The 27,701-nt window shown below is 44.3% G+C and overlaps 1 long non-coding RNA gene across 2 annotated transcripts in view; it reads right to left on the reverse strand.

Annotated features, from left to right (window-relative positions):
- Positions 1 to 27,701, reverse strand: part of LOC138581600 (uncharacterized) — a 965,149-nt gene that overhangs the window by 880,497 nt on the left and 56,951 nt on the right. The window lies entirely within an intron of this gene.

Consider the following 27,701-nt stretch of genomic DNA (forward strand, 5'->3'; position numbering starts at 1 on the left):
AACCTGGTCATCCACTGTCATCCACTGTTGTAAGGTGTTTCTCCATAGAAACTACCTTTGAAGTAAGATGTAAGAATCTCTCTTCAGAGGTGATCAGCTTTGCCTTGATGTCAGACATTTCTACCATCATTCTATTAAGCATGTCCAAGATCTTGTCATCTCTTCCTTCTTCCTCTCCTTTTTGTCTTTTGGCTGGTTGAACAGTCTTAATCACATGTGAGTCCTCAGCCATAATGAAGATGGATAGTACTCAAACAGTTAGAGTTGGCACAGGAGCTCAGCACCAAAGCAGCAATTCCTGAAGCTGGTAGTTCTAGAATCGTCACCTTTAGTTTATTTCTGAGACCTTGTTGAACTGTACTGACATCTAGGGTGCTTCCTTTTAGTTAGTTCCGTGCCCATTAGATTGTCTTGGTTGCAATATTTGTTGAACATGAGCCTTCTAATTTCTTGAAGCCCTGACAGCGTTTCTTCTTTTGTGCAGTTTTCCCGTTGGTGCGCTGGCTGCTTGGAGCCCCATAGCGCCAGTCACTGAGATCCTCAGGAAGACTTGGGTTTCCCCTTTTCTTGATTGTGGAGCTATGTTCCAGCCTGGTGGCCCTCTTTATACGTCTTGAAATATTCTGCTGTTCTCCACGTATGCTGCTCTGCCACCAGGGTTCTGACAGATCACCTGTTTGATTACCTCATTCCATCTGACTCAGGAGAGCCAAAGATCTGCTCTTTCTCTACCTTTTAACGCATTACCCTTGGCATCCACAGGCTGCCAGCTCCATCTCTTAACTGTTGCGCTATGTGCCTGCTACTGGACTACACCATCCTGTTCATAGGGCGTGGAAGTGCAACAGAGGCTCCGTACATATTTTACTTTTTTCTAGGCAACAACCTAATGGAAGTAATTTAACATTTTCTAATTTCATTTCAATTTAATTCTAGTTGCAGACAAATGTTCTATGGAAAAGCAACAACCATACAAGGAAGGGTTTCCTATGTTCCTTGAAATAGTGATGAGGGGTACACTTTACAAGGGCAGCCACTTTGCCCGGCTTTTACTCAGAGGTCATATGCAAAGTCAACATTCTGAGTGATTAAAATGACACTTACCTGGCCCACTTTCACCTGAGGGCGAACCTACAGAGGAAAAAACAATCAGTTGAAGCTTTCTGTGTCCTCTTATACACAGCCTGCCTCTTACTCATAAGCCGATTTCACAAACAGCATCGCATTTTGTTTCCAAACCAGATTAATAATCTTTATTGCAATCTATATTTCTCAATGTGTGAAGCTTATACTCATTTGAGTTGCAGGTGCTGAATTTAATGGTTGGAGATACTTTATCTCAGAGCACAGCTTGAGTGGCTCCTGAAAGTAGGTTTGTTCATTGCTTAATGGGGTCGTCCTTTAGCCGAGGGGCTGGTTCATTGCATATGGGTGTCGCCCAGAACAGCAATAATCCCTGTGACTACATATACATACTTGTTTTGTGTTTACCAAACCTATATCTTTTATACTTTCATATTGAATTGATTTGTATTATATATATTGTTTGCATACATGTAAGAAGGGAACATTCATTACATCCATTAAGTCAAGAAAACTATTTTAACAGTACAAGCAATACAGACACATATTAAACATAAACCTAAAATCAACATACTTTGGGCCTAATTCAGAGTTTGCCGGTATCCTGGTATCCACGTATGGTGTTCTTGTGGGTCTGAGGCGTGAGGAAGGATGACTCTGTGAGATAGGTAGGGGGGTGCTGTGAGATGGATGCATTTGTGGGCGAGGGCAAGCATTTAGAAAAGTATGCACTGGTGGAAAGGCAGCCAGTGCGCTTGCTGTCTGGCTATTGAGATGTGTTCTCTTTTGTGGATGCCGAGAGCTGTACGAAGGGCAGTATTTTGAATGGTTTGGAGATTGTCCACATTTTCTGTTGAGGTGCCCGTGAAGAGGACATTGCAATAGTCCAACCTTGAGTCTAGTATGAATATAGCAATTGACAGGCAATTTGTTTTGGAGAGTTACGGTCTGGTGGCGTTAAGGAGTCTAGATTAGTATGCTGCAAAGGCTAACTTGTCTAGACATAGTTAGGTTTGCATCTAAGTAGACTCCCAGTGTTTTGACTGATTGGGAGACAGGGATGGTGGTCTTGTCTTGTCGATGGTGAACGAGAAATACTGGTCATCAAGTTTGATGCGAGAGTCAGTGGGGGCTAACAATAGTAGTTCAGTCTTAGGCCCATTCAAGCAAAGCCAGTTTTCAGCCATCCATTGTTGATAAACTTATAAAAGTATTGGACTCTATACGTGTACCATTTTTGAAAGCCTCGGTGGAACTATCGAATGAACCCAATTTCTCTACCCAGGAATCTATCTCACTAAGCAACAATGCGCAAATACCGTGATGCAGGCTTCCAGGATTGCTATTGGTCGATCATTTCTTGGGCTCTTTCTCTATCTCCTTTCTTATATATAGGAATGATATAAGAAAGGTTCAAAGTAGGGGGTAAGATATCTTTTTGGATAATATGAACCAAAAAAAACAGGATCCTGGCCCACAACCAGGGGTTTGCCTTAAGGATATAGGGAGAACCATAGACCAGCCCTGGGCCTTCGAGGCCTTCAACTTTTTGATTGTGGTCAGGATGTCATCCTCTGAAAGGCATCCTTCCCATTTAGGAAGTTCATGCCTGGCAACCACTACTGTTAAAAAGGAGGAGTCAATGACAGAATATAGAGTCTTGAAATGAGATTCTCCTCCGTGATCGTGCAAACAATGGTGTTGGTTGCATAGAATGATCATAGTTGGTAGCTTCCCAAATGTATGAGGTTCTCTTGCCGTTAAGTGTGTACAAAATATTCTGGCTATCAAGCACATCAATATCTCATGCTCTTACAAAGGTTACTACATATCGGTCGAATTATTTTGTTAGCCTCACAAAATCATCTTCATTTAAAAATGTTCTATCCCTTAGGATACATCTCAAGTCTCGTTTTTCACTCTTTTGGCTTCTGTTGTGTGCTCATTATAGACATGTTCTACCATTTTTCTAACCATGTAAATACCTCTTAAAAATCTTGAGAGGCAAGCAAATATAGCCTCGTTATAGGTAAAAATACTTCTCATACCAAAAGCCAGATTGTTCTCAAGAAACATAAGCAAAGACAGATTTAATTTATCTAGTTTTACTGAATTCCAAAAAACACTAAGACCATTTCTACAAGGAGTAGTAAGAGTTAAGGACAGAGCCCAAGCAAGACTTGTGAATTAGGAGGTTGGGCTGATTAAATAAGGGGGAACTAATGATACACATTCCAAGAGGATGATCTCCCTCGCTCCCAGGTTACGATGATAGGCAATAGGAGATGAATACCCCAGGAATTCATACCATTCATCCAGATGTCCCTGCTTTAATTTTCTGGTTGTTGATTTCAAGAGAGAGCGAGATTCCCTATAATAAGATGCGAGAGTCCCTATAATAAAGAGCTGCCCAATCCAAATTAAAGTCACCCGCTATGATAACATTTGTTGGGATTACATTACCAAACCCCATCTATTCATGCAACGTCATTGGCATATCCTTAAATCAGATGAGCATTTAAATACTATCTTGGGAGATCGCATTAATATTACTTTTTCGCAGATCTACCTCATTTAGGGATACCTTAGTTCCCAGCTTTATGAGGCCTATTGACAATGCATTGACCGATGGCTGGTTAAACACCAAACCACGAGGCTTTCATAAGTGTTCCAAATGTAAAGCCTGCACTTATGCAGTCAACAAGACGTGTTATATACATCCTATCCTGGGTAACAATTTCCAAATCGCATCCAGAATCACTGGCGATACAGAATTTGTGGTCTATGTTTTGAATTGCCCTTGCAATATGTGGTATGTGGGCAGTACAAAGGGTAAATTAAAGCTGAGAATGCTGCAACACATAAGAGCCATAAGAAATGTTGATCCCAACTATCCGATGGCTCTGCATTTTCAGTCTCAACATGAAGGTAAATTGGAGGGCTTTTCCTTCTTTGGTATTCGGACAGTGCCTAAATCACCCAGAGGTGGTAACCGGGAGTTAATGTTGAGACAACTGGAAACTAGGTCCATTCTCGACCTTGAAACAAAAAAACCCAGGGGCCACAATCTTGATGAAGAGTTATATACGTTTTTAGGTACCAATTAAGTATACTTTGTGAATTTTCTTGCACCTTTATGCAATACTAGGTACCTGCAATGTTCAAGAGTGACCCCTTATGTGTTTAATATTTGAATACTTTTCCATTCCGGGCCACACTCTTATGTATTAATGTACATTAACTCTTCTTTCTTCTTCTTTTTTATTGATGCATCTTACAGGTTCTTTCTCCAAATGATTGTGAAGCATATCTTGCATATGATTGTTTTTAACATGATTTTTAGGAGGGTATTTTCCATTGATATTTATCACTTTGATCAATATTTTTGTATAGCTTGGTTTTAGGCTTCTCAATTGCTTTTTTACTCTGTCCCCATATCTTGGTTTTTTGTCTCGCATTGTCTCATTGTCGATTGATTGTTTGTAGCTTGGTATGTAGTCTTTTTAAGGTAATAATTTCCCAGTGATGTTATTTTCCTTGCTGGGCTCATCGAGCGGAAAGGGTCTTGAGGATTTTTTTATAGGGAATAGTTTACCATTCATGGTAGGTAATTTTAAGTAAAGTTTTTTGCACTTGCACTTTATTGGGGATACATTTGTTGTCTACTTTACAGCCGTCCATGGATGCACGTTTTTCTGTTGTTCCAGTCGCATTGTTATTTTATCTATTTGTGAGATATATATATTTATTGACTTTCATTCTTTTATCCATTTGATTGTTAAATCGTATTATGTGACTTAGTATATGCACCACACATTTAGGAACATATTTGTGCATCCTTGTAGTAGAGCACTGTGCATTTTCTCATTGCTGTTGTCTGGACATTTCTCTCCTTTAAACTTTTTCCTATTTTGCTGCTAAATATTATGCATTTTAACAACTGCTGCTATTGCACTAAGGACTTTAAATTTGCTGCTAAAGCACTTAGCACTTTACATTGCTGCTAAAGCACTAAGCACTTTATATTGTCTCAAGACTGCATTATTATGTTCGATTTGTATTACACCTCGCATATGTATGCGTAAACTTAGACCTACATGACTATATATCTTTGTTTATTCGAGACTAACGTTGGACACTTAGAATGGCTACATTTTGTCTAGTAAACACATCATGTTGTGGGGTTGCTTGGCCACCGTTGAGGTAATGGCTGTTTCAGACGTTATAACGTGGACAGACCTACAAGGCAGGGCTCGTCATATTTGGCGCTTGCCCTAGAATGGCATTATTTTTTTACTTTATTTTTATCTTGGGTACCAGCCTTTGTTGACAGACATATCATTGGAAAACACACGTTTATTTTGAACGATGTGTATTTATATATATTTATATATCCTTTTTTATATATATTTTTTCCTTAGACACTTGTTATGTACCTGAGGTTTCCTTTTTGCCATTTTTCTTTTTGCCATTTTCCTCCACAGTCCTCGCAGCCAGCACATCTGTGCAATTGTTGCTATATTCTTCATCATATAATATTTGGTTGATGCATTGACACCAACGATGTGTTTTTATTTGATTTTATTTTATTTAATACACTGCATGTTGCAGTGCTTTAAATGTTCTAAAATGGCTGCCATGTGTTCATCAATTTGTACCACCTCGTGAATGGGGACATTCTATGCACTTGTATCATAGAGGTTTTTAAAGCATATATAAGAAGTCCTTCTTCCATGAAACACCCTACCTATGTGAACAAGCGGTCAGTGTACCGCGAAACGCGTCGTTTTGTATCCAGGCTTTCCCTTTTTGCTGCACCTTTTTATCAATAAAGAAACATTTGTGCTGCCTGGACTTGCTGTCATGCCTTTTCCTTGCTCAGACTGGATTTTGTCTCTCAGCTGCTCTTGGGAGTGCAATCCATCGAATCTTGCCCTGTTTGAAAAAAAAAAAAAAAAATATATATATATATATATATATATATATATATATATATATATATATATATATATATATATATATATATATATATATATATATATATATATATATATACATGTTACAGGGCCTGCAGTAGCGTCCCTGTAGTTAAGGTTCAGTTGATCAACCGATAGGAAGAGTACTTTTTGGGCCGCTTATAACTTTGCCCCCCCTTGCACAAATCCTCACCAAACTGCAAAAGAAGTAAATGACCCCCTTGGATTGATTCTGTGAAATTTGGTGAGGTTTCGTCCAGGGGGAAAAGTTATTGGGGGGGGGTCTCAAAATGTGTGGTTTTCCTCATAGACGAAAAAGCAAAAAAAGGTTTTGTTCACGCCTAAAGCCGAAACTGCTGCATCAATTTTCACCAAATTTGCCGAAGCTTGGTCCTTAACGCATGCTTTTGTAATTTGGGGAGAAATCCGCCCACTCAATTTTTATAAAACAGACAAAAAGTAGGTCCCAAGAAATTGGATATATCTGGGTTTAGTCCGCGGACTCACCTCCCTGTTTGGTCTGTAGACAGACCTCTGATTGGTCAAGGGAATTGCGTGATGTTTGTGGACATCAGACATGCCCGCTGATTGGTTGATGAAAAGCGTTAGATCCATCATATTTTTGAATACGCCCGCCATGTTGGATTCCCTGACAGCGGCCGGTATCCTTGAACATCGCGGAATAATCGTATTAAAAAACACAACATTGCACTTGTCAAACTAGGAAACAATCTCTTGGGAGGTGAGGGGGAAAGTATGACCAAATCATATATTCGGTGCTGGGGGCTGAGAGGGTTTCCCCTGCAACCTTGCTCACTATATTGTGGCCCCCACAGCCATCCCCACAAGAAAAGAAAAGGAAACTGCAGCGCCGGTTCCTGATCACCGAAGATCCAAGGTAAGTAAGGGTGTGGGGATGTGGTGGGGCGTGGGTGTGGTGGGGGTGTGGTAGGGGTGTGCGTGGGGGCGAGTTCCAAGTTGTAAATGTTCAGGGGAGAAAAGACAGAAGTACAAGTTACTTACCAACTGTAACATTCTTTCGAATGGATGTTCCTCCCACATATTCCTCATCTTATGATATTCGTATCCACCAGCTTTGCTGCTTTGGAATAAAATGACTCGGCAGAGGGCGCTGTGCACGAGGTCCTGGTGTCGAAGTTCCTCAACTTGCTCCATACTGTGTCGACGCCACCATCAGTATAAGTAGCTCTTGCCGTGCCCGTTGGCTTCAGTTGTGTTTCTTTGAGGAAATATTCGAGGAACACCCAGGCGTGCCTCATGACTGAAAGACCCTTTGTGTGAGAGAAGTGTAACTAACGTAAACTGTACTGCGGGGTAGGATGGGAAGAGTGATGAGGAATATGTGGGTGGAACATCCAGTCGAAAGAATGTTTCAGTTGGTAAGTAACTTGTTCTTAGAATGGATTGTGTCCTCCCACGTATTCCTCATTTTATGATACTCCCATAGCAGTGGTAATTTTGGAGGTGGGAGTACTAATTATTTTTGTCATGGACGGAATGGAGTACTGCTTTGGCAAATAAACCTTCATTGGAAGAAAAGGCATCTAAGCAATAATGCTTGATGAAGATATGCATTGATGCCCATGTTGCAGCTGAACAAACCTATCAAAGCCCATCTGGTGGCTCCTTTCCCACAAATCTGTAGCACTCAATTATAGCCAAAATAATCCAGCGGGATATGGTCTGTTTTGTCACCGCTAATCCAAATTTATGGCCAGTATAACCTACAAAAAGTTGGTCATCCTGACGCAATTTTGACATTCTTGAAATGTAAAAATGGAGAGCCCTTTTACGGTCCAGTCTATGCAATCTCTCCTCTTCTTTGCCCAAATGAAGAGGAGGGTAGAACGTTGGTAATATGATCTTTTGTTACAAGTGAAAGTCAGAAACTACTTTTGGTAAGAAAGAGGGTTTAACCTTAAGAAAGTAAATCACTAACCGTGCAGGCTGATGTTAAGGCCACGAGAAGGACAGTTTTTAATGTTGCCTCAAGTGGCAGGAGTGCGGAGGCTCAAAAGGTACACAAGTTAGAAACTTAAGTACCAGATTTGAATACAAAGTTGGGACATGAAAAGGAACTGGAGGGTGCACATTAGTAAGCGTTTTCAGGAATTGAATGATTAATGGAATTTTGAAGTAGGAAACCTCTTCCAAGGAGCACTTGAAAATGAACAGCGCAGCAAGATGTCCTTTAATTGTCCCGATCTGGAGCCCCAGATTTGCTAGATGCAAAAGGAAAGAAAGCACCATTGGGGTGCCACATTGAAAAGGGTCCACATTCTTATCCCTGAACCAGATACTGAATGTATTCCAAAGACATCACTACAGGGATTTAGTTGCAGGCCTTCTGGCCGAAAGACAAATCTCCATTACGTCATCTGGAAGATCCCAATACTTGTATCTCAACCTCTCAGAAACCATGCGTGAAGGTTGAGTATTTTGACCTCTGAATGGAGAACATGACCTTCATCTTGCGAGAGAAGATCCTCTCTTTGCGGAAGACATATTGGAGGGCAGATGCACATGTCCAGAAGGTCCGGGTAATACGTCCTCCTGGCCCAATCCGGGGCAATTAGGATCATGGTTGCCCTGAACTTTCTCAACCTCCTGATAACTTGAGGAATGATGGGGACTGGAGGAAACGCGTACAGAGGTGGAAACTTCTAGTCAAACCCAACTGTGTCTCCTAGAGCTCCTCTCGGAGGAAATTCCCTTGAGCAGTACTATTCGAACTTCCGGTTGACCATGGTCGTGAACAGATCCACTTGAGGGGTTCCCCAAAGGGCAAAGATCTCCAGAAGGACTTCCTGAGCTAGCTCCCACTCATGGGAGACTGTGCTCCGCCTGCTCATAGCGTCTGCTGCTGTGTTCTGCTCTCCGGCTAGGTGAACTGCCGATAGAAAGATTCCTTCTCTTATTGACCAGAACCGGAGCTGCATTGCCTCTCTGAACAGTGGTAGTGACCCTAGGCCTCCTCTCTTGTTGAGTTAGTACATGGCCACCGTGTTGTCCATCATTATCAGGACATTCTTTCCCTGTACAGAGGGCAGGAAGGCCTTCAGCGCTAGTGTGATTACACTCAGCTCCAATAGGTTGATGTGTAGTTTGGAGTCCGACTGCTGATTGTCAGATCGTTGGTGTGGGCTCCGTCGCTAATGTTATCTCCGGCCATGGTTGCCAGAAAGATTCTCCCTTGAGGATGTTGTCGTTGCAAGCCCACCATAGTAGATCCTGAGCGACTGCGCACGGGACTTGCAGAATATCCGACATACTCCCCGAGAATTGGAACCACTGAGTTATGAGGGCCCATTTAAGAGATCTCATCCTCAGTCGAGCCTGTGGCACCAGAAAAATGCAGGATGCAGCCCGAATGGCAGAACTCGAAACTGATAGTGAGAACCGCCAACCGCGAACCTCAGGTACTTTCTGTGCTTGGGATGAATTGGCACATGAAAGTAGACATCCTGAAGGTCCAATGATACCAACCAGTCTTGGAGTTAAAAAAGAGCCTGAAGGATCTGAGAAAGGGTTACCATCTTGAACTTGCCCTTCCTTAGGTACTTGTTCAAGTTTCTTAAGTCCAAGATGGGTCTCAATCCTCTATCCTTCTTTGGGATGAACAAGTAGGGGGAATACCAACCCTTGTTCCTCTCCGCTACAGGTACATGTGCTAGTGCACCTTTCTCTAGCAGGGTTAATATTTCCTGCACAAGATGCAGATCTGGAATTTTGACAGAGTAGGTTCCCTGTGGATGGTCCTGAGGCCTTTTTAGGAAGGGAAGGCAGTAACCTGGAGCTACTGTCTCCAGTGCCCAAGCATCTGAAGTAATGCCCTGCCATTCTTTGCAGATGCTGTGAGATTTTACCTCCCATCAGGGTTTTGTGTGATAAGGCCTCAGAGTGACTTGGAGGCAGAGGCAGGAGCGGCTGAGGGCAAAGATGCCGTTCCCGAGGCTGGTTTTGCACTTTTACCTCGTCCACCACAAGGGACAAAAGAGGAGTAGCACCGAAAAGAACGACCTCTCCAGGAAGATGATCCCGAATAAGTTTCTGAGTCTGTCACATAGAGGCACTAAGAGATTGAACTGCCGCTTTTGAGGTCTGCAGTTTTTGTAAGCTTTCATCAGCTTTACTGCCAAACAGCCTCGAGCCATCAAAAGACATGTTGAGTAGTCTGGCCTGCATGTCTGGTGCAAACCATGACTTCCTCAACTATGCAAATCTACATAGCACTGTGCTTGCAGCTATGGATCAGCTGCTGCTATCAGCAGTATCCAGTCCAGATTGGAGACATTCCCCCATTGCCTCCTTTCCGTATTTGACAATATTCAGGAAGCCTTCCCTTTCCTCCCCTTCTGAATATGATCAGTTGCCGCTGAAATTCAGTCCCACAGGGTATGGGTGTACCTGGCCAGGGTACAGGTGACATTTCTACACTTGAGAGCCATGCTACCCGAGGTAAAGATTTTACGGGCCCAAGCATCCACCTTCTTATCCTGTTTATCCGGGGGGATAGATGGATAGGCTGTTTGTCTGATTGAAGTTGCTGCCTGACTGACCAGATTTTCTGGAGTGGGATGCCTCCTTAAGTAATCGGGGTCAGAACTTGCAGTTCTGTACTTCTTTGGAAATATACTGTTTACTGCAGCAGCAGTTTCAGGAACCTCCCAGTTTTTTCCCACTGTTCTCTGAAGTGCTTTATGGAAGTTGGAGAGCTGGGTCTTTTTGGGGGCACTGGTCAAGTATATCAGTCATATCATCCTGAACAAATGTGGGTGATGATCTACCCCAGCCCATGTATTCCACAACCCTATTCATCACACTCGTGTACCCTGAATCTGCATGGTCAGGTTTTGCAAACTCTAGCTCTCTTGACGTATCAATGCCACTAGCAGAGTGAAGGGTGTCACACTGGTCTCGCATTTTTGATTCTGGATCGATTAATTCTCCAGGAACCTCTCTGGTACCATATTGCACTCCAAAAGGAGAAATGTCCTCTTCTTCTGAGGCACCTTCTTCAAATATAGAAGACATATAATTAAAGAAGTCTGACTTAGGTAAAGGAGTAAATCTCCTTTCCTCTGGTTGAGTTTGGGTCGAAGGAATTGAGGGAATCTTCAATGGTATCGAAGGAATCTTCGAAGGCACTGATGATGTCTTCGACAAAGGAGTCAAAAAAACTTGTGGCTTCGATGTTAAAGCCATCAGCGCCGATGGCATCATCAAAGTCGTTGAGTGTTTGGACAATTTATGTTTTCTTGTTGGTGTTGGGAAAACACCCGATTCTCGATGAGTCTTCAACGATTTAACCTCGACTGGAGATTTTCAATGTTCCCCTTCACTACTGGATCTTTCCACAGTAGTTCCAGACTTCCCTGTGTCGTCCAACGGAGCAACCAGGGTCTGGCTCTTTTGAGGTTTCTTAGAGGGGGTCAAGGCTGCATTCTCAAAGACCTTCATCATCTTCCTTCTAAATTCATCCCATTTTCCTGGGGAATCCGACTTGGTCGGACATCTTACCAATGCGGTAGACATATCAGAGGAAGAGGAGGGAGATTTATGTCTCCATTTAACCTTCTTTTATGAAGAAGATGAAGAATGTCTCAATCTACTCTGTGATCGAGACCTCTTACAATGTTTACAGCGATCCGATTCCTTCGAATCGCTCAACTTTTTATATTTTTTTGATGAGGCCTTCGAAGAGGCCTTGGAAGCTTCCCACCCCACCGCCAGTTTACCTTTCCTCTCACAAAGAGCCTTTTCTTTCATCGACTGTCAGGAACCACAGTAGCCGGTTCAATGGTCTGAACCTCGGCACCAAAGACAAACGCAGTGAGGGTCCGTAATCAACATTTTCGATCCGCAGTGGAAATTTTTTTTAACCCCGTCTTGGGAGTAGAAGGGGTAGAATAAGACGACATTTTCTTTAAGAAAATTTCGAAGCGTGCCGTTCACAAGAGCGGAGCAATTGGAAAAATGGAACTGAAGCCAACGGGAACGGCACAATCCATTCGAAGATTATTTTGGAAAAATAATCTTCGGTCCTTTCTCGCTCAAACATTTGCATTGGCGCTTTCAACCCTGATCCATGGGATATGGCCACAAAAACCAAAAAACTGGTGATTTTTCATCTCCTAAATCTGTGAACAGTCCGGGGACAGCCCTGTGATGTACGTGAACATCTGAGATGTTCGGAGGCATCCATACATATTTTTGTATTAAAGGGTTGGTGAAAAGCAGTTTTTGGGTGGTGTATAACTTTGGCGCCACTCAATGAAGCTGCATGAAATGTTGCAATATCACTGCAGACGTGTGTTTGAATGGTTCTACAAATTCTGGTGCTGTTTTGACAAGAGGGAACAATTAGAGGGGGTGTCCCAAAATATTTGAAAGGTTTATAAATTTGGAGAAGTTTCATGAATCTGCATATGAGTTTGCAAAATGATCTAAACCCCGGATGTAAATGCGTTTGCAAAGTTTGGTGGTGTTTTGTGATGAGTGGGCAAAATTATAGGGGGATTTCAACATTTTAAAAATGGGTTATATCTTTGTTGCCATTTGACTAATGTGTACAAAAGATTTTAGAAAGATTATAGACCGTGAATTTTGCTGCAAGGTCTGAATGGATTTTGTCAACGGGGAGCTAAATTAGAGGAATATTTTATGTACGTACATTTTGACACTCCAAAAAATAAAACATGGATGGGTTTGCAGGAAAGTTGTGCAAGGAGCATTGGGAAGGACCTGGAAGCATGGTTTTGCAAGTGTGTTTGTGTTTTATTTTTTGAAAAGTGTCATAATGTAGGTACACAAAATAGTGATATACATTTGGTGACTGAGGTACAGCATGGGCCAAGGGCAGTGGACAGATTACCCGTGGTCATGGCCCCCCTGGCCATGGCCACGCAGCACTGGCTATGAGATGAAAGTGGGAATAGCAAAGACATCACAAAGAAATTGTGCTACTCCTTCCACTTGCTAAAACTCATCCTGCACTTCCTTAATATGTCACATAAAGTGGGGCGCCCCGAGCCAAAATACATCGATGCTCCAGATTATTCTTGATTGTACCCAAAAGCTTGATTCTGCAGTTACAATCTATTCAGACAAATATGGCCCGGTTCACCCAGGGCCTGAGAGGAAACCTCGACATCTTAATAGTCCTCAGTTCCCTACATTAACTCCCAGAAGACAAAGACATTTCCATAAAAGCCTTGTGTGCTGTTCGCTTAGTGTACTGGGATGTTGGCGAGGATACTTTCATTGGAACGTCACCATGCAAGGTCCTCTCAGGGTCATGTGATCAGCAAACTACTTGCACTTGCCATTGAGTGTTCAAGTAGGAGAAACTCAGAGTCGGACTGCGCAGCGCTGCAGGTGCCTGCTTATGGAGCCATTTCTTTAGCTGCATGAAATCATTGTGCACCCGTTTACACTTGGCCTCACACTTTTGCTCTTTTTTTGCCTAAGGGTCGGGTCACATATTAAGTGGTGAGAGACCCTGCTCAGGTGTAGGATTCTCCTAGATCCTGATTGCACCAAATTAGTTAAACAATATACTGCTGCAGACTGCATCTGCAGTTGGCCCCAGATTTTTCTGTGTGTGCGCCATGAATGAAGCAAATGTAGCATAGTTGGCGTGATTATCGAGGTTCATGCTTTTACTGCATCTTACTGCTGCTGCGTTGCAAAAATGAACGATTTCTGTAGATTTCATCTGCACTTGGCTACTCTAAAGGCTTGGCCCTACTAACTGAACAATAACTCGGCAGCTCGTCTTCAGGGTTGTTGTCCAACTAAAAAGTCTGTCCTCTGTGCAATCCTGTCCTGCACTGGCCCTATCACTAATCAAAAGAAGGTTTTAACAAACAGAAATAGCACCAGGATAATGACTCCCATCTCCTTGTAAACTGAGTCAATCTTAGGCTGTTCTTCAACAATCTTTAGCAATGGATTCTGATTCAATAAAAGGTAAGGCCAGGAGAGTGGCTCCATTCTCCTGGTCTCAGCGGCTCAGCCTTAAGGGCTGTCTACAGAGAGTCTCTGTTAACATTCCTTAAATGTCCTTGTAGTTCTTCCCAGGGATTTCCCTGGCTTGACCAATGTCCAGCAGTTCTTTTCAGCACTATACATATTCCGGTAGTAGCCCCAGATTTTGCAGTGTGTGCATCACAGATGAAGAACATGTAGTGTAGTCAGCGTGATTACCCTCTAAACCTACACATAGTGAAACTCAAAGGTCCCATTGTTGTTCCATATCCTACTTCCTGTTCAACTCCTCTCTTGACAGTGCCACGTTTCCATAATTTGTATTTGTATTTTATTGTTATTTATATAGTGCTTTAATCAAAAGCGCTTTACAGTTTAACAACCCGGAAACAACAAACAAGGAACATAGAAGCAATAACAGTATACATGATTCAAACCAGATAAACAGCATGTGGAACAATTTGCATTTGAGAAGGAAGAAGAAAGGAGGGGGAGGGGAGGAGAAAAGGGAGAGAGCATGGTGAGTAGCAGGAGAAGTAGGGAGGAGAGAGAAAAGGTGAAAGGGAGGGGGGAGGAGACAGGGAGGGGAGCAAAGGAGTGCTTTCAAGGAGGAACAGAGGGAAGAATAGGTGGAAATGGAGTGGATAGTGAGTGGAAGGGAGTTCCAATGAAGGGGGGCAAGGAGCTGAAAGGAGCGGAAATAAGAAGAGGCATAAGGAGGAGGGGGAACAGAAAGTAATAAGAGACCAGCCAAAACCAAGGCAGCGAGAGGGGTATAGAATGAGTGAAGAGAGGAGAGGTAAGGAGAGGCAAGGTCATGAAGAGATTTAAAGACAAGACAAAGGAAGGGAAATTTAAGTTGGGAATGGAAAGGAAGCCAGCCTAGGTTGGAAAGTGAGTTGGAGATGGAGTCATGGGGAGAGAGAAGACAGAGGGTACGCATGGCAGAGTGGTAGATGTATTTAAGGGGGGCAAGATCAGAGGTAAGGAGACCGAAAAGAGAGAAGAGCAGTAGAAAAGGCGAGAAAAGATAAGGGAGGAGATTAAGAGCTTAGTAGCATGGAAGCTGGGAGATCGGACTTTACAGATATTGAAGAGGTGGTAGCAACATGAGCGAGAAGTAAGCGAGATATGGTGAATAAAGGAAAGGGATGAGTCAAAGTAGATTCCAAGATTCCTTTCATGGGTGGAAATAGGAAGATTAGAAGGGGGAAAATGAATAGAAGGAGGCGGAGAGGGAGGAGGAATTGTGTTAGAAGGGAAGAATAAGACCTTAGTCTTGTCAGTATTAAGAGAGATATAATAAGAAGACTTCCAGTTTTTAATGGTGGTGAGTGAGGGAGTGAGATTTAGATGTAGATCAGGAGAGAAGGAAGAAAAGGAGAGGAACAGCTGAGTATCATCAATGTAGAAATGGTAAGAAATTCCAAAAGAGGAGATGAGGAGTGAGAAGAGAAGTATAGAGAGAGAATAAGAAGGGTCCAAGTACAGAGCCTTGGGGAACACCGCAGTCCAGAGGGAAGATGGAGGAGGTTCAACCGCCCCAAGAGACGGCGAAAGTGCAGTGGGAAAGGTAAGAGGAGAGCCAGTTAAGGACTGAGCCTTTGAAGCCAAAGGAGGAAAGAGCATTGAGAAGTAAGGGGTGATCGACAGTATCAAAAGCAGCAGAGAGGTCAAGGAGAATGAGCATAGTGGATTGTTTAGCGTAACGAGCGGTAAGGAGGGAGTTAACGTCATAGGTAAGAGCAGATTCAGTGGAATGTTTGGGGCGGAAGACAGATTGAAAGGGAGGAAGGAGAGAGTAGTTAGTAATAAAGGTGGAAAGTTGAGAATAGGCTAGGCGTTCAAGTAGTTAAGAGTGAAAAGGAAGAAGTGATATTGGGCAAACGTTAGATGCAAGAAGGGGATTAGCAAAAGGCTTCTTAAGGATAGGGATAATAGTGGCATGCTTAAAGGCAGTAGGAAAAGTGTCCATAGTGAGACAAGTATTGAAGAAGGAGGTTAGATAGGGAATAAGAAGGGGTAAACCCTGGGAATAAGAAGGGTAGGGATGGGATTAGGAGGGGCAGTAGTAGGGTGGGATTTGGGTAGGAGGAGAGAAGCATCAGAGGAAGTGATAGGAGAAAATTTGGACATACAAGCCGAGGGGGAGTGCAAGGAGGGAGGGAGATGGGAGTAAGATGGAGAGGAAATACTTTTTTGGCAAAGAGAAATTATTTTTTCAGAGAAGAAGTTAGCAAAGTCGGATGGAGAGAGGGGAAGTAAAAGAGAGGTGAGGAGGGGGAGGGGAGAGGAGACGAGACAGGGTTTGAAAGATACGATGAGGATGAGAGGTTTGGGAGTGAAGGAGGATAGAAAAGTAGGAGTGTTTTGCTGAATTAAGGCAGGAGTCATAAAGTGAGTGATAAGAAAAGTAGGCGGTTTGGTTAGGGAGAGTAGGGGATTTGAGCCAGCCATGCTCGAAACGGCAGAGGAGATGTCTCTTGATTAGGAGGTGAGGGGAAAGCCAGGGTTGAGAAGGCTTACGAGTAGGGTAGAAAGAAGAGAGGGGATAGAGTTGATTGAGACTAGAGGTGAGAGAGGAGGACAGAGAGGAAATGGTAAGGTCAGTAGGGAGAGAGGAGAAGTCAGAGGGGTGGAAGGGATGAAGAGCGGGTGTCAAGGAAGAGTGAAGGGTTAAAGTTCCGGAGGTCACATCGGGAAAAAGAAGTGGAGAGGGGTGCGGAAGTGGGAGGAGGGGAGCAAGGAGTAAGGGAGAAGGACAGCAGAGTATGGTCAGACAGATAAGTGTGTAAAGAGGAAACAGGGGAGGAGGAGTAAATAGAGTTAAAGATGAGATCCAGTGGGTAGCCGGAAGAGTGAGTGGAAGAGGAGGGAAGAGGAAAGAGAAGATAGGAGTCGAGGATTAAGAGAAGGGGAGAGGGATGAGGAGGAGTAGGAAGGTGAAGGTTGAAATCAACGAGAACAGTGAGGGGGGAGGGGCAGGGGGAGATAAGAGAGAGGCAGTGATCAAGGTCCTCATAGAAGGAAGAAAGGGGACCAGGAAGTCTATAGATAATGAGGAAGGAAATGGGGTGAGGGAGAGTAAAGGATTTATACAAGTATTCCAAGGAAGAGAAGGTAGGAAGGGACAAATAGGAGGAGGATGGGAGGTATTTAGGATGGAAGAGGAGGCCAGTGGGACGAGAGACATGAGAAAAGGAAGATGAGGAAGTGGAGCGAGAGGCAGGAACAGTACATGTCAATACATAATTGTGAGGCGGGATCAAGGTTTCAGTTAGACAGAGGAACTGAAGGTTGAGGCGAAAGAACATATCTAAAACAGCAGTTTTATTGCAAAGAGATCTGGCATTCCATTGGGCAATGTTGATTAGGCTGGAAGATTGGATTGGAGGGTGGATGAGGTTAAGGCGACTAGGAGGGGAAGAAAAGGAAGGAGGTGGACGGGGGTTGAGTAAGGGAATGGACATATGGATAAGGGAAAGGACGAGGAGGAGAGGGAGGAGGGAAGGGGAAGTGGGAGGGAGGGAAGGGGGAGTAAGGTGTGTGGGAAATGAGAAATCTAGCAATGTGCATGACAGGGCAGGGAAAAGGCTAGAGAAGGGACGAGAGTAGGAGGGAGGAGGGGTGCTCAGAGGCAAGGTGTGATAAAGAGAGATAGATAGGGAGGAGAAGAGATGAAGTGATGGGGAGTATAGGAGTAAGAAGGAAGAGTAAGCTAGATAGAATAAGAAGGGTGATGGGCAGTGGCAGCTAGATTAGGGAAAAGTGGGTGGTTTAAGCAGCAGGGCGATCATGGGTAATTCACTCTCTCTAGGATAAATGCCAGGAACTGGAGCAATGCAGTTACTAACAATAGGAGCGAGGACAAGGGAGATGAGGTCACAATTGTAAAGGCAAGCAATGCGGAAGAGAGGCAATGAGAGTGTAGAACGCGCTGGAGTCAGAGTACAGAGTCACCAGGAGCAAACATAGTACAGCAAACAGAGAATAAGAGAGTCGACAAAGGTAGGAGTCCTAGGGTGGAGAGCCGGGTTCAGGGCCCAGTGAGGGTCGGAGAAGGCAGAGTCTTTGGGTAGAGAGCTGGGATCAGGCCCAGTCAGGGACAGTCACAGGCTGAGGAAAGGTTGTGGATCACCAAGCACCGATGAATTAGAATTGGAGTCAGGAGCAGTTACAGTAGGCTTGAAAATCAGAGGAGGAGAGGTGGGATCCTCCGATGGAGAGACCGGGTCAGGGCCCAGGCAAGAGCTGACACAATAGATAAAGGAGACAGATGGTGGTACTCCAAGCTCCGGCAAAATATTTCGAGCCAGGAGCAGTCACAGTAGCCAATGAGGAGGAGGAGCAGCAGGTGGAAGCGCTGCAGCAGGTGAGCGGCTCCGGTATGTTAATAGAGGCGCAAGTGGACTCAGAATCCGGACGGGAGGCCACACCAGTCCCGATGAGCCCGAGGTGGGAGGGGTAGGCACGGAGGAGAGGCCTCAAGGCGAGCTGGTGGGGAGGCAGAGGCCACGGCTCCAAGGCAGAGCGGTCACTGTCAGCAGGCGGGGACGGAGCCCATGGATCTGCTAAATAGCAGGTGAAAGCACTGCAGCAGGCGGACAGGAGCAGTAAGATGATAGAGACGCCCGCCCACTCGGAATCCAGGATGGAGGCCCCTGGCGAGCTGGTGGGGAGGCAGAGGCCACAAACACGTCAGATACTCTAAACACTATCCTTAAGAAACCTTGTCTAGAACCTGCATGCCCTGCACATTTTTGAAGTGTCTCTCTTCTATGTTACGATTCCGAAATTCTAGAGCATGTCGTGTTTAACCGACTCACTGGGTTCCTTGACACACACAACCTCTGGGATCCTCTTCAATCTGCATTCCGACCTGTGCACTCTACTGAGTAAACTCTCCTCAATGACAGCAGCTGCATCTCTGTCACTTGTCATACTAACCAATCATCTATTCATATATTCTTCTGGATATCTCTGCTGCCTTCAATACCATCAGCTATTCTGACTGTCTCTCAGCACTATCTATCCTAGGCATCAGGGACAAGCCCTCACTTGGTTTGCTTCATATCTTGTCCCCAGACACATCAAGGATCCCTGGAACAGCCTTACCTCTCTTCCCACCCCCTTACTGCTGGTGTTCCCGAAGGGTCTGCACTGGGTCCACTTCTCTTCACTCTCTATACCTCTGGTCTTGGGAACCTTGATCTCCTACTATGGCTTCTTCTATCAACTCTTTGCAGATCTTCTTCTCCTTTCCCTGCTTATCTGATGAGCTACAGTTAAACATTTCTAACTGTCTCTCTTCCATAAAAAAAAAACTAGACGGCATCTCACTCGCTCATTGCCATCTCCACTATGACTGAATTTCTCTATTTATCATCCAAACAGCCTATCTCTTAATCTCTCCCCCTCTTCTATTTTTCTCTCCTGACTGCCTTCCCTACTAAGCTTCTGCTTGGTGTCGTCTTCGACATATCTCACAACTTCTAACTCGACATCTCCAAAATAGGGCACACATAATCTCCTCAATATCAAAAAATAAAACATGTTCTTCCCTTCACACTGAAAAGCACCCAATCTCCCCTTTAGCACTCTCTCTACTGTGCAAGTCTACTCTATGGCCTTCCCAACTATGCTTTTTCACCTCTCGACACAGTCTTTACCTTTCCTGTCCATTCATTCATTCATTCAACCTTCACTGCTTCACCTCCGACTCCACAGCCTGTCGTCAGTCAGGACGGTTAACTATGCAACAGAGCGCATAGCATAAACTCATTCCCATCATCTTCAAAACTATACACGAACTTGCCCCACCTTATCTATCGGCCAATCTGACTCCCTACTCTCCCCTTCACTCCCTAAGATCATTCTTGGCTCGCTTGATTACAATCTCTCGTACCCCGTGCCCCGTCTCGTTTTGATCTCTTCTTCTCCTATATCCCTTACTCTGTAATGCTCATAATCATCAAATTCCTGACTACTGCCACTGTATTTCTTTTTTAATCCAACCTCCTAACTCTCCTCCCATCTGAAGAACCACGTGCATAGCATTCCATACCACTACATATCCCTGTTCTCCTTAGCCCTTACTTTGTTACAGCAAAGCACTCATCCCTCACTCCTTCATCCTAAACCATAGCACTTACTCCACTATCCCATTCCTACATCAAGCCTGACTGTCCTAGTGCCTTGCTCATGTTTCTACCTCCCCAGGTCTTATATCAATACACTCCCATTGTTAAGGACACTGCTCCTCAGCTCTGTAAATAAATGTTAAAACGTTTTGTAAGCATTTTTTTAATGAAAAAATGCATTGCATTCCCTGTAATTTCCATTAAATAAATACATACTATTGCACAACCCTGAGGAAGTATTTTGTAGGCCCTTATATCTTTAGTATATTTCTGAGAACTTGTTGAACTGTACTGACGTCTAGGGTGCTTTCTTTTAGTTCTTTCCCTGCCCCTTAGATTTTCTTGGTTGCAATCTTGGTTGAACATGCGCCGTCTAATTTCTTGAAGCCTTGACAGCGTTTCTTCTTTTGAGCAGTTTTCCCATTGGTGCACTGACTGCTTGGAGCACCACTGCGCCAGTCACTGAGATCCTCAGGAAGACTTGGGTTTCCCCTTTTCCTGATTTTGGAATTATGTTCCTGCCTGGTGGCCCTCTTTATGCGTCTTGAAGGATTCTGCTATTCTCCAGGTATGCTGCTGCGCCACCAGGGTTCTGACAATTCACCTGTTTGTTTACCTCATTCCATCTGACTCAGGATAGCCAAAGGTGTGCTCTTTTTTTCCCCTTTAACGCATGACCCTGGGGATCCACAGGCTGCCAGCTCCGTCTCGTCAATGTTGGGCTACGTGCCTGCTACTGTGCTACACCATCCTGTTCACAGGGCGCAGAAGTGCAATAGAAGCTCCCTACACAGGCTAACGTTGGTCTCCATGGTAACTCTGCAATGTGTAACCAATAGGTTCTACTGGCATCTTGGCCAAACATATATTTATTTTACCCTGGCCAGTAAAGCTCTCTGACTAAGTAATATTTTATTTTTTTCTAGGCTACAGCCTAATGGAAGTAATTTAACATTTTCTAATATCATCTCTATTTAATTCTAGTTGCAGACAAAGACACAACCATACAAGGAAGGGCTTTATATGTTGCTTGAAATAGTGAGGGGGGTCTACTTTACAAGGGCAGCCACTTTTCCAGGCATTTACTCAGAGATCATATGCAAAGCCAACATTCTGAATGAGTAAACTGACACTTACATTGTTCACTTTCACTTGAGCTGCCACCTACAGAGGAAAAAACAATCAGTTGAAGCTTTCTGTGTCCTCTTATGCACAGCCTGCCTCTTACTCACAAGCCGATTTCACAAACAGCATCGCCTTCGGTTTCCAAACCAGATTAATAACCTTTAATTCAAACTATATTTCTCAATGTGTGAACCTTAAACTCATTTGAGTTGCAGGTGCTGAATTTAAAGGTTGGAGATACTTTATGTCCGGGCACAGCTTGAATGGCTCCTGAAAGCAGGTCTGTTCATTGCTTAATGAGGTGGTCCTTTAGCCGAGGGGCTGGTTAATTTCATATGGGTGTCGCCCACAACAGCAATAATCCCTTTGCCTACATATACCTACTTCTTTTGTGTTTACCAAACCTATATCTTTTATACTTTCATATTGAATTGATATGTATTATATATATTGTTTGCATACATGTAAGAAGGGAACATTCATTACATCCATTAAGTCAAGAAAACTATTTTAATAGTATAAACAATATAGACACATATTAAACATAAACCTAAAATCAACATACTTTGGGCCTAATTCAGAGTTTGCCAGTATACTGGTACACTTCCAGGATACTGGCAATCAGAATCACTGTTACCGGCACCTGATCAGCCGGCTTTATTGGCAGATTATGGTTACCAGACATTTGGTAAAAAAAAAATCGTCGACAGGACAATTGGTCGAAACCATTTGGTCGAAAACCAAATGGTCGATTTTTTATTTTTTATTTTTGACTTTTTTTTTTTTTTTTGGGGGGGTTCCCCCCACCCCTTTTTTTTCTAAAAAACCCTTTTTTTCCCTAAACGAAAACCTAAAAAAAATATATATAAATAAAAAAATTCGACCATTTGGTTTTCGACCAAATTACATCGACCATTCGTCTTTCGACCAAATGTCTTTCAACCAAATGTCCGGACACCGCAGATTGCAAGTGCCGGTAATGGCAGTAAATCCTCATTCCATGGAGTTCCGCAGGACTCCATGGGGGATTTATTGGCGTTATCAGCACTGGTATTACCGGCTATTTCTGCTAGTGGGATGGTGAAAAACCTTCAGCGCTTATCTGAGTGGCTGCCATAGGTATTTTCAGCAACCCCAGCGGCAAATTTGGAAATAATCTCTCCAAGCACAAGGAAAGACCACAGACGCTTACCAACATTAGAATATTTATTTATTTATTTGCATTTAGATAGGGTGCACGCAGCCCGGGGGCATCAAAGCACTGTTTCAAGATAATGGGCCTCATTTTGAGACCAGCGGCGGCTGCCGCCAGTGTCATTTTTTCTTTCCGGCGCCCAGGAATGGGCACTTATCGGGGCATTACAGGCCAGCCTGATACGGTAATCGCCCATTCCAGGGCGCCGGAATAAAATGCTCCTCGTTCCCATTCGAGCCCCATAGGGCTCAATGGGAATGGGGAGGGCGGATGCACCTGCACAATTCAGAATGGTGTTGGTGCATCCAACATCGTCTGCCAGCTGGTGCCGGTCCTCCCGCTAGGTCAGATCTGGAGGGCGGGAAGGCAACCGACCACAGTTTTCCGGTCTGGTAGTAATGGTGCCGGTAGCTTACTGGCACTGTTACTACCGGACCGGCAAACTTATAATGAGGCCCAATGGTTTAGTTACAGTGCATAGATAGGCGGCTATGTTACATTTGCTCACAGAATAACATGGCTTGAATGTATTACTTGCTAGGTGCCTGGGTTACATTGGCCCATACCTGAGCCTAGATAAGACGGATTGGCTACGCATGTGATAGTGCAGCACAGGGTTACATGTTGAGCTGCATATCATGCTTCATTGTCAATAGGATACAGTTGTTTCTCTTATGACACAAATAGTTCAATGTCAATAGGATACATTTGTTTGACATTCGACATGTAGTCGTAGCTGGGTAGAGGCCTTAGGGCAGTGCGTGTGACTTTTTAGGCAAACTATCTTGTTTTGATTGCTTTGTGGAAGGTGAGATGAGAAGGCTCAGCTCTGAGGACGCGTGGCAGAGTGTTCCAGTGCCTGGAGGCAATGAAGGGGAAGCTCACCTCTTCCCCTCTGGCACGTTTAACTCTGGGTACAGCCAATAGATTGACGTATGGTGTTCTTGTGGGTCTGGTGGCGTGAGGAATGATGTCTCTGTGAGATAGGTAGCGGGGTGCTGTGTGATGGATGAATTTTTGCAGAGGGGCAAGCGTTTTGAAAAGAATGCGCTGGGGGACAGGCAGCCAGTGCGCTTGCTGTCTACCTACTGAGATGTGTTCTCTTATGTGGATGCCCAGAGCTGCACAAAGGGAGTTATTTTTAATGGTTTGGAGTTTGTCCACATTTTTTGTTGAGGTGCCTGTGAAGAGGGCATTGCAATTGTCCAACCTTGAGCCTATTAGGGCTCTAGAAATTAACAGGCGATTTGTGGTGGAGAGTAACGGTCTGGTGGCGTTGAGGAGTTTGGAGTAGTAGGCTGCCGAAACAGTGATTGCGCTAACTTGTCTAGACATAGTTAGGTTGGGATCAAAGTAGACTCCCTGTGTTTTGACTGATTGGGCGATGGGGATGGTGGTGCTGTCGATGGTGAAGGATAGATACTGTTCATCACGTTTGATGCGAGAGTCAGTGGGGGCTAACAATAGTAGTTCAGTCTTATTCACGTTCAAGCAATGCCAATTTTCAGCCATCCATGGTTGAGAAACGTATAAAAGTATTGGACTCTATACATGTTGTCATGATCTCTGCTTCGAAAAGGTCAGGGTTTTCCCAACCCCCTTGGAAGCAGATCCATAACCCAGGTTCCGAGTGCCAACCAGTCCCAATTGGGACCTTTTGGACCCAGTCCTGGCGCCAGTGGCACCAGGCTCATAAATATGCCCAGTCCCAGCGCTGGAAGCGCCGGGCTCATAATGCTTGGGTGGACTTACCTGCAGCAGACCATGCTGCTTACTTGCCTGCCAGTTGAGCCTCTGATCCTCTTCTGTTTGGAACTACTTTTCCTGTTGGGTGGGGCAGGAGCCACTCCCTAGGTTCAGAACACTGGAACTCTTCTGGAAAGCAGGAACTCTTTTCTTACCTAGGCGTGGCTGTGGAAGGAGACACCTAAGCACTACAGGAGGCTATTTAAACCACACCCGATGGATGAATCTTGCTTTGCGTTATTCTGCATCCTCTGCAGCAGAACGCTCATCGTGTCTTCTGCATCTGATCCTGGGCCTAAGGAAAAAGGCTTACCATCCTGAATCCAGTCTTCAGCAACACCTATAAAGACAAGAAAGAATAGGTTAGCATTACGGTCTTCAGTGACAGCGCTTCACTTACCTGGTCCATCGGCTGTCACCAACGCCTCGCGCTGCATTCCGGCATCTGAAAGACAAAGGCTTACCTACTCTTCGTGCGCTCCGGAGGTCTTCGCACTGCATTCCGGCATCTGAAAGACAAAAGCTTACCAACTCTTCGCACGCTCCGGAGGCCTTCGGCGCTGCATCCCGCATCTGAAAGACAAAACAAGGTGCGTTTAAAGACATTGGGGAACTTTAATACTCACGTGCCATTACTCCTTTCCACATCTAACCCAGTGGGTATTCCGGCACCCTGCAGCCGCTCCGAACTTGTACCTGCAAAATAAAAAGACAGTTAGAGCGCATCGTGAAGCAGGCAACAAGCGCTTACTTACGTGCTTCCAGGCGCTTCTATTCATCACACGGGCTCCATCTACAACTCACTTCAGCCCGTCATCCGCCATCGCCTGAACCCTGCAAAACAAGAGACATCATTACTAAAGACTTTTAAAGACATTAGAATTACTCGAAACTTACCGTTCGTGCAGTAAACGACGGACAGCAGTCCTCTGAAGTCAAGAGGCCTGTTCCCCTTATCCAGTGAAGAAACTGGTTACAGCACCCTGCCCCGAGGCAGATGGAGAGCACGGCGTTCACTTACCTAAGGTGAGAGCGTTAACCTTTAGGGTTCTACAGGAGAAGAGAAAGGGAAGAAGAGAGAGACATTCAATAACCCAGTTCATTAATCCCATATTTTCTATCTGCAGACATCTTGCCCTTGGAGTCAGACATACAGTGCACAGAGGTCCAGCCCAAAGAGCCAGCCGTGTGTTACACATCACCTTTGAAGATACGGTATACGCCCAGTCAAGACCGGCGCCTCTACGGGAATCAGGTGAGCGTTACACATGTATGATTTTTGAAAGCCCACTTGGAACTATAGAATGAGCCCAATTTCTCTACCCAGGAATCCATCTCTCTAAGCGATAATGCTGCAAAGACCGTGCTGCAGACGTCTACGATTGCTATTGGTCGATCATTTCTTGGGCTCTCTCTCTATCTCCTTTCTTTTAGATAGGAATTATATAGGAAAGGTTCCTATTAGGGGGTAAGATATATTTTTGGATAATATCATCAACCAAAAAATACAGGTTCCTGACCATCATTCCTCAAGAGATTCCTCTTCTCTTCTTCCTTCTCTCTCCCTCTACCCAGCTAACTTAGCTCTCTGCTCTTTCCCTCTCTCCCTCCTCTTCCTTACAGGTGCCGTCTGGCCAGGGTCCCTGGCACAGCCCGCCAGTTCTCTTTCACACTTGCCTCAGGGCCCTGACCCCACCCATACTCAATGCACTTGTGAATTAACCCAAGATAGTGGCTCTCTCTGCACTTACTCCAGTCTCCTCTGACCGGGTGCAGTTGGACATCCCCCTACATGTGACCTTCTGTGCACTTGCATGATCCGTACACACTGTGCCTTAAGATCGTCTGTCTGTTCTCCCTTGTCTTCACTCCTTAATTTGCACTGACAAACAAGTTTGACAAACTGCACGAAATGTTGTGATATCACCATAGATTTGAGTTTGAATGGTTCTGCAAAGTTTGGTGCTGTTTTCGGAACAAAATTAGAGGGGGATGCCCAAAATATTTGAAAGAATGTGGTTCTGTTTCACAAATCTGCACATACGTGTGCTAAGTGATTTAAGACCCAGATTTGAATGCTTTCGCAAAGTTTGGTGGGGTTTTGTGAAGAGATGTCAAATATATAAGGGGGTTTCAACATTTTTAGAAGGCTTATAACGTTATTGCCACTGGATAAATGTGCACAAAAGATGTTAGAAAGATTATAGACCGATACAATGAATTTTGCAGCAAAGTCTGAATGGATTTTGTCAATGGGGAGCTAAGTTATATGACTATTTTATGTACGTACAGTTTGACACTTTCCAAAAAAAAAAAATGGATGGATTGCAGGAAATTTGTGCAAGTAGCATTGGGAAGGACTAGTAAACATGGTTTTGCAAATGTGTCTGTGTTTTATTTTTTTAAAAGTGTCATTATGTAGGTACACACAATAGTGATATATATTTGGTGACTGAGGTATAGCCTGTGGTCATGGGAAGTGGCTAGACTGTCAGAGTTATGGCCTGTGGCCATGGGCAGTGGCCATTTTGTGGCCATGACTCGGATAATCTGGCTACTAGCCATGACCATGAAGAACTGGCAATGGGGTTAAAGTGGGAATAACCACCAGGGCCTGGCTATGGGAAAAGATATTCTGCCCATGGCTAAAGTTCTGTTCGTGACTACAACCCACAGTGCTGCACAGGATTGCATTAACATATCGCTGTGACTATCGCTGCATACACTCTGAGAAAATGCTAATCAGCAGATAATTACCAAGCACGCTGAACCAGGTGCCCACGTGGTCACCAAGCCACCCCTTGAAATCATTAACCACCCTTTTTTGTGAGCATAGTGGGACAAGATATTGGGATTGGATTCCAGACTTATTTCCACAACCTCGCAGCAATGACTGGCCCACAATCCACATGCCTTGCGATCGACCCTAGATCGCTGAATCACGTGTCGGCTGACTTCTTACAAAAAATATGGCATGAAAAATGGTTTTGAAGACTGCTTCATTACGGCAACAGTTACTTATTGAATAACTGAGTGCTGAGGTGAACAGAGCTCACTCTCCTATTCGGAACCTAACACTTGAAGAAGGAAGGGCACATTCACCAAAGAACCCCATCACCTGCAGCAGGGTAATCTTTTTAAAGTACTAGATGAAGTGCAGTGATCTACCGATTCTAGCGTCCTGCCATTACTTGATAATCATGCACTCTGATTTCATTATTGGGGCATGCAGTATGGTCGACACCTAGGTTTGAATGGGAAGAAATATTCTGCTTGCGGGTACAGCTTGAAGGTCTGTACTGAATGACAACAAACCTGCGCAAGGAACATCAGCAAGCACCTGAAAGCATTGTTTTGCAAATCTATTTTGTGTTTTATTTTTCCAGAGTGTACAAATGTAAGCACAATATAAGTTTGGTGCATAGA

This window comes from Ambystoma mexicanum, chromosome 1p (assembly GCF_040938575.1).
Source record: "Ambystoma mexicanum isolate Mex_15411 chromosome 1p, UKY_AmexF1_1, whole genome shotgun sequence".
NCBI classification, from domain to species: domain Eukaryota; kingdom Metazoa; phylum Chordata; class Amphibia; order Caudata; family Ambystomatidae; genus Ambystoma; species Ambystoma mexicanum.